The following is a 6000-nucleotide window of genomic DNA, read 5'->3' as shown; positions in this document are numbered from 1 at the left end:
AGAGGTTTAATGGACTCATTTTCACATGGCTGGGGAGGCCTCACAATCATGAAGGAAGATGAAGGAAGAGCAAAGAGACTTCCTACACGGTGGCAGGCAAAAGAGCTTGTGTAGGAGAACTCCCATTTATAAAGCCATCAGATCTCACGAGACTTATTCACTACCACGAGAATGGTAGGGGTGAAACCGCCCCCATAATTCAATTATCTCCACCTGGCCCTGCCCTTGACAGGTGGGAATTATTACGATACAAAATGAGAGGTGGGTGGGGATACAGCCAAACCGTATCAACAGGTCATGTACCTAAGCTGCTTAATATTTATTGAGCAGTGACACTGTGGACTGAATCAAATAGAGCATAAGGATACATACGTAAAAAAAATTATTTTAATAGCTGGCTCCAGAGTTTCTCTTGGGAAGTTACTTTGTATAGGAAAATACTTTGGTAAACAGTTTAGGAATGGTAGGTAGCTATAACGGCACAGATTAGGAGATAAAAATAAAAGTGTTGTATAAAGAGAGAAGAGAGGAGGGGACAGATGGGACCAGAGAGATAGTACGATAGTGGGAGGTTACAGGTAATGATGAAAAAATGGGGGTAGGTGGTAGGTGGATAAAAATATCACGGGAGGAATTGAAGGACTTTTAAGAGCAGGAATTTCTAATTTTAGGTTTTTTACATCCTTAATTTAAAACCACTCATCTGCTCCAAACCTTCCAAAGAGTTGGCTATAGAAACAACCAAAGAAAAGGCGCTGATTTCGACATTATGTGTCAGCAGGAGTAGAGAGAAAAGAGTTTTAAGAGGTGATATGTGGAGAAGTCTAAGTGTTCAGAAAAAGCAAGAACTGAGAGCCAGAAGTGACGGTGCAATCCTTGAGAGGACATTGTCCGTGGGGAACAACAAAAGGTGGATAAGGGACTCAGTCAAGTTCAAGAAAATCTCTGTGGTACGATGACTCAGCTGGATTACAGGCATAGTGCTTTGTTATTGTCAACCATAATTTTTCAGGAGATATTCATTACCAGAAAACGACAAGGTCACGAATTCACTCCCCTTCCTCTTTTTTTCTATTAAATCTCTGGACTTCAGTTTTCTCATCCATAAAATCTAGAGATTGGGCTTAGAATATCTCTGTGGTTTCTATTACAGTCTATAGCTCTAATAATAATAACAACACATTTTTATGTTCTGTTTTGAGGTAAATTTACATGCAGTGAAATGTACAAATCTTAAATGTTCCAATCCAAGAGTTCTGACAAATGCATATACTTCTGTAACCGAAACCCTTAGCTATAGAATTTTTTCATCACTACAAAAAATTCTCTCAAACTCCTTCCCGACGGCCAACCACTATTCTTTTATCACTATTGATTAAATAATTAATATTTAATAGCTATTGTTAAATGCTAAGCTTTGTTTTATAGAGCTTCATCAGTATTAATGCATGTATTTCTTACAAGAGTTGCAAGATGGATATCTCCATTTTTGCAGATCAAAGCGTTAAGAGGTGAGAAACGCGCCCCTGGTCATCAGCTACCAAGTATAGGGGCAGGACGTGAACTAAGAATTCGTTTTAGAAGCCCACGCTCTTAACCTGTTTATCCTAGAGTCCACAAACGATTGCCCGAGAAACAGCATAAATCCAAATTCAGTCGAAAGCAATGCCATTTGCAAGTTCTAAAACCTCCTGAATAATCCTAAAGGCCATATGCATTCCATCTTATCGAAGGATTCCTTTCCATCCCACTCCCCAGAGAATGGAGAAAGCGGGTGCGAAAGACTTCAATTCGGTTTGACTGCAGAAAAATACTGAGGTGGCGTAGGATCCACACATCCCATGGGGGCAGACCCAGCGGTGGAAGCCTGGACAGGCGGCGGGGGAAGGGCGCTGCGACGCCCCGGTGCCCCCTCCTTCGACGCCACTGGCATCCCCTCTGAAAACAGCAGGCTCGAAGGTGCCCCGCCACGGGGGATGGACGCGGTGGAGGCGGGCTCATCAAGCACGACCAGAGCTCAGTCGGCCACACGTCCTCCTCCATGTCACCGTCTCCCTGCTCTCCCACCCCGCGCCGCTGCACCTCCCTCCCCCGGCAACCTGGGCTGGAGTCCCAAGCTCCGCCCCAGAGCGGACTCACAGCCTCCGCGCTCCCTTCCGCGCTGCACCCACCGCGCGGCCGGGGCTGCCATGGCAACCCTACGCAGCCGCCGCCTCTTCACGCACGTCGCGAACTAACGGACTCGGCGGCGGCGGCGGCCTGCGCCCCACCCCCAACCCATCTGGACCGCATCGCCGGCTGTGCCCGGACCTGCGCCTTCTAGGTAATGAATCCGAGGGACAGGGGCTCAAGCGATACTGCAGGTAGTGCGGGGCTTTAGCCGATAGCCCCTCCCGGCCTCCCACCGCCGGAAACGCCAGGGCGGTGGGCTGTGGGGTTCCTCGGGCGCTGGCTCCCGTGCGGGGACTGGGAGGGGCGCGGGAGCGCCAGGCTCGCTGTGCATCATGGGGATTGTAGTTCAGTGACTCCTCGGGCTCGCGGCCTTGGCGGGGTAGCTCGGACTGCCGAACTACAAAGCCCGGCGGCCCCGACCGCCGGGAAAGACTGATAAACTTTGAGCGGACCGGGACAGAAAAAAAAATCTCTCTTTGTCTTGAGAGGGCTGTTGGGTGGTCGCGGACCTGGGCTCTGTGCGTTGGGAAAGGGAAGTGGAGGTGAGCCTCGGGCTTCTAGCCCAGTCGCTGGGACCGCCCCAGCTACAGCGCTCAGCCCCACCCCGACTGGGCCACCGCCCTGCACAGTCTCAGGGATGAGCAGCCGCCCAAGCTGCAGGGCCTCGGGTCTTCGGCGCCTCTGACCCTCGCAGGTTGCTGCCTCTCGGTGCAGAACCGTATGTATGTCATACATTGGATGTGAGACCCGAGAAACCGTGTTTTCACAGGCTTTTCTCCTTTCCTGGATACGTTTATTTCTGGGTTAGTCATGTTTGTTTTAAAGTAGCTCAGAGGTATTTGCATATTAAACCCATCAATTGGTAATTACTCAAAGGGCCGTAATGTTTAAAGGTTAAGTGTGGAATTAGATAAAAAGATGTCATTGCTATTATATGGTGGGATCTGGCATTTTAAACTTTTAGCCTTTTTGCATTTTATTTCTTGAGGTTCAAGGTTGTGAAATGGGTGCTCCACCCCACCCCCCCTTGCCAGCCTGAACACTGCCTACACATACTTTGATTAGTTCAGTTTTAAATTACAAGTAACTTTTAAAAACATACTTTTTTTAGCAGTAGGAAGCAATAATTATTTTCTTTGATTATTCCAGTGTTATTCAGAATTTCTCAGCATGTTTTCGGAAGGAAAAATACCATGTTTTAATTATTTAATTAATTATTTATATATTTTTTATGTTCAGGAGTACACTTGAGTCCTTAGAGTTGACTCAAGACTTGGTGGTAAAGGAAGCTGACACAGATTTAGAAAACCTTCCTTGACGACCCTTTAACATTTTTCAATAGGTAGATAACCATCCTGGAAATGTGCTGCTTTATGGAGTAAGTTGGAGAATTGTTGATATTATTGTGAGTTTGTGTGTGTGTGTGTGTTTAAAAACAAACAAAAAGACCACAAATCCTATAAAACTTTCTCTTAATTAAAATGAAGTTGACCTGTGTAAATTTTACTTGAGGTAGCAATTTTGTACAAGGAGGAGATGGAAAGTAGGTTTAGTAAGACAGGTAGAAAACAAAATTGAGGCGTTATGTGATCGAATATAAGGTTTGAAGTATTTATTCATTCAAAATTTGTTAAGAACCTATGTGCCAGGCATTATGCCAGGTGGTGAGAATAAAAAGATGAAAAAAGATAGTCTGTATCCTGCATGGGCAGTCATGTCATCCCAATAGCGTGGTAGAGATATGTGCAAGTTGCTATAGGAGCCCAGAGGAAATAATCACCTAACAGTAACATTTATTGAATATGTCAGGTGCTGTGCGGAGTATTTTGCATGCAGCTCCTCAGTAAATCCTCAAAACAGCTGGTGAAGTAGTTACTGATGTTTAGAGATGAGGAAACAGGCTTTAGAGGCCCTGCACAAAATCATAGTTGGTCAAGTGTAAACCTGGGATTTCAGCCCAGGTGGGTCTGGTCATGATCTCAAGCACTGACCATTTTCTCTGTCAATTAGTAGAAAGATCCTGACTCTGTCTACGGAAGTCAGGGGAGGCCCTGACCATTTTCTCTGTCAATTAGTAGAAAGATCCTGACTCTGTCTACGGAAGTCAGGGGAGGCCTTCAGTATGATTTGACTTTTAACTTGTGTTAAAATAGTTGAATAAGCTTTCACTGGAGTGATGAAGAGGAAAGTCATTCTAGGACAAATGGATGGCACAACACGAACAAAGGATAGATTGAAGAATGAGTATTTTGTATTTGGGGAACGCTAGGTAGTTCTGAATGACGAGATCCCAGAATGCGCACCATTAGTGAGTGAGGCCAGATCTTAAAGTACTCGGCACCGTATTCAGAGTTTAGAATTTTTCTTGACATGGGGCAGCCATTGAAGAATTTTAGCTAGAGTGATGGTGTCGTTAAGTTTGTATTTTAGAAAGATAATTCCAGCTCCAGTGTAGAGAATGGACCTGGGAGGGGAAAGATTACAGGCAGTAGAGAAGCCAGTTGTATAATAGGAAAAAACAAAGTCCAGTAGAGAAATAAAGAGAGTCTGAACTAAGCCGTTGGAGTTACAGAAAGACATGGATTCAGGGAATATTTAAGAGATAAAATTGGTATGACTTGATAGAGTTTGGATGTTGGGAGTTAGAGAGATTTGGAGCTCTCAGCTGATTGAGTCCTCATTTTCTGGCTACCACGACTGAGGTAATAGTGAACCCCCTGATTGAGATGAGGAGGAGCTGGTTTTTTGTTAGGGTGAAAGAGATATTAGTTCAGTTGTAAGCATTTGTTTGAGGTTCCTGTGGGATATTCAGGTGGAGATGCATTTGAGTCTGGAGTTCAGAGAGAGCAGGCTGGAGTTAGAAGTTTGCATGCAGATAAGTAGTTAAAGCTACAGGGGAGAATAGACCAGCTCACATTGGAGTAATGAGTAGAGAAGAAAAAGGAAGAGGTTTGGATATGGAACTCCCACTTAAGAGATGTGTGTAGGCCGGGCGCAGTGGCTTGCGCCTGTAATCCCAGCACATTGGAAGGCTGAGGCAGGCAGATCAGGAGATCAAGAGATTGAGACCATCCTGGCCAACATGGTGAAACCCCATTTCTACTGAAAATACAAAAATTAGCCGAGTGTGGTGGCGCTCGCCTGTAGTCCCAGCTACTCAGGAGGCTGAGGCAGGAGAATCGCTTGAACCCAGGAGGCAGAAGTTACAGTGAGCCCAGATCGTACCACTGCACTCCAGCCTGGCGACAGAGCAAGATTCCGGGTCAGAAAAAAAAACAAACAAAACCAAACAAACAGAGTTGTGTGTATGTGTTTGCGGGAGGAGCCTACAAATGAGGCCCTGGTTAGGAGGCAGAGAGGAAGAAGAACTGGGAGAGAGCATAACAAAGGAGGGGACAATAAGGAGAGCAAGTAAGTTGTCTGATTTTGTTTCTACAACTTATTTTCTGTATGATCATAGGCAGGTCTCCAAATCTGTACCCTTATTTCATATGAGGTGTTAATGCTATTTTATTTGATTTTGGGAAGTTGAAACAGTTTAGTGGAGGTAAACCCTGAAGTGCTCAACAACTCACAGCAATTCTCCTTCTCCCACTTCCTTACTAACAGTGTGGCAGGACTGCCAATTCTGTCTGATAGAAAGGCCCTGTTCCGTGACTTTACTTGACCATATTAAGCAGGTGGATCAGGTAGTAGTTATATTACAAAGTGATGATTTGAGTCTGAGGACTAATCATGTTTTTTTTTTTAAATAAAACGTCCTTTAATGCTATAAAATGTTATTGTATAGGGCATTAATACTAATGTGGTTTTGCCTTGTTTTCATCT

At 45.0% G+C, this 6000-nt stretch overlaps 1 protein-coding gene across 5 annotated transcripts in view; it reads left to right on the top strand.

Moving 5' to 3' along the window:
- Positions 1 to 1350: 1350 nt before the first annotated feature.
- The window catches only part of KATNAL1 (katanin catalytic subunit A1 like 1), a 101707-nt gene continuing 97057 nt past the window's right edge, over positions 1351 to 6000 (top strand). The window contains exon 1 of one of the 5 annotated variants that reach the window (XM_021929352.2): positions 1351 to 2323. The gene's annotated coding sequence lies outside the window, so the exon portion shown is untranslated. The other 4 variants (XM_021929351.2, XM_021929347.2, XM_021929350.2 and 1 more) reach the window with 4 other exon arrangements.

The sequence above is a fragment of the Papio anubis genome, chromosome 15 (assembly GCF_008728515.1).
Source record: "Papio anubis isolate 15944 chromosome 15, Panubis1.0, whole genome shotgun sequence".
Classification (NCBI taxonomy): Eukaryota; Metazoa; Chordata; class Mammalia; order Primates; family Cercopithecidae; genus Papio; species Papio anubis.
This window is presented reverse-complemented; position numbering and strand designations above follow the sequence as displayed.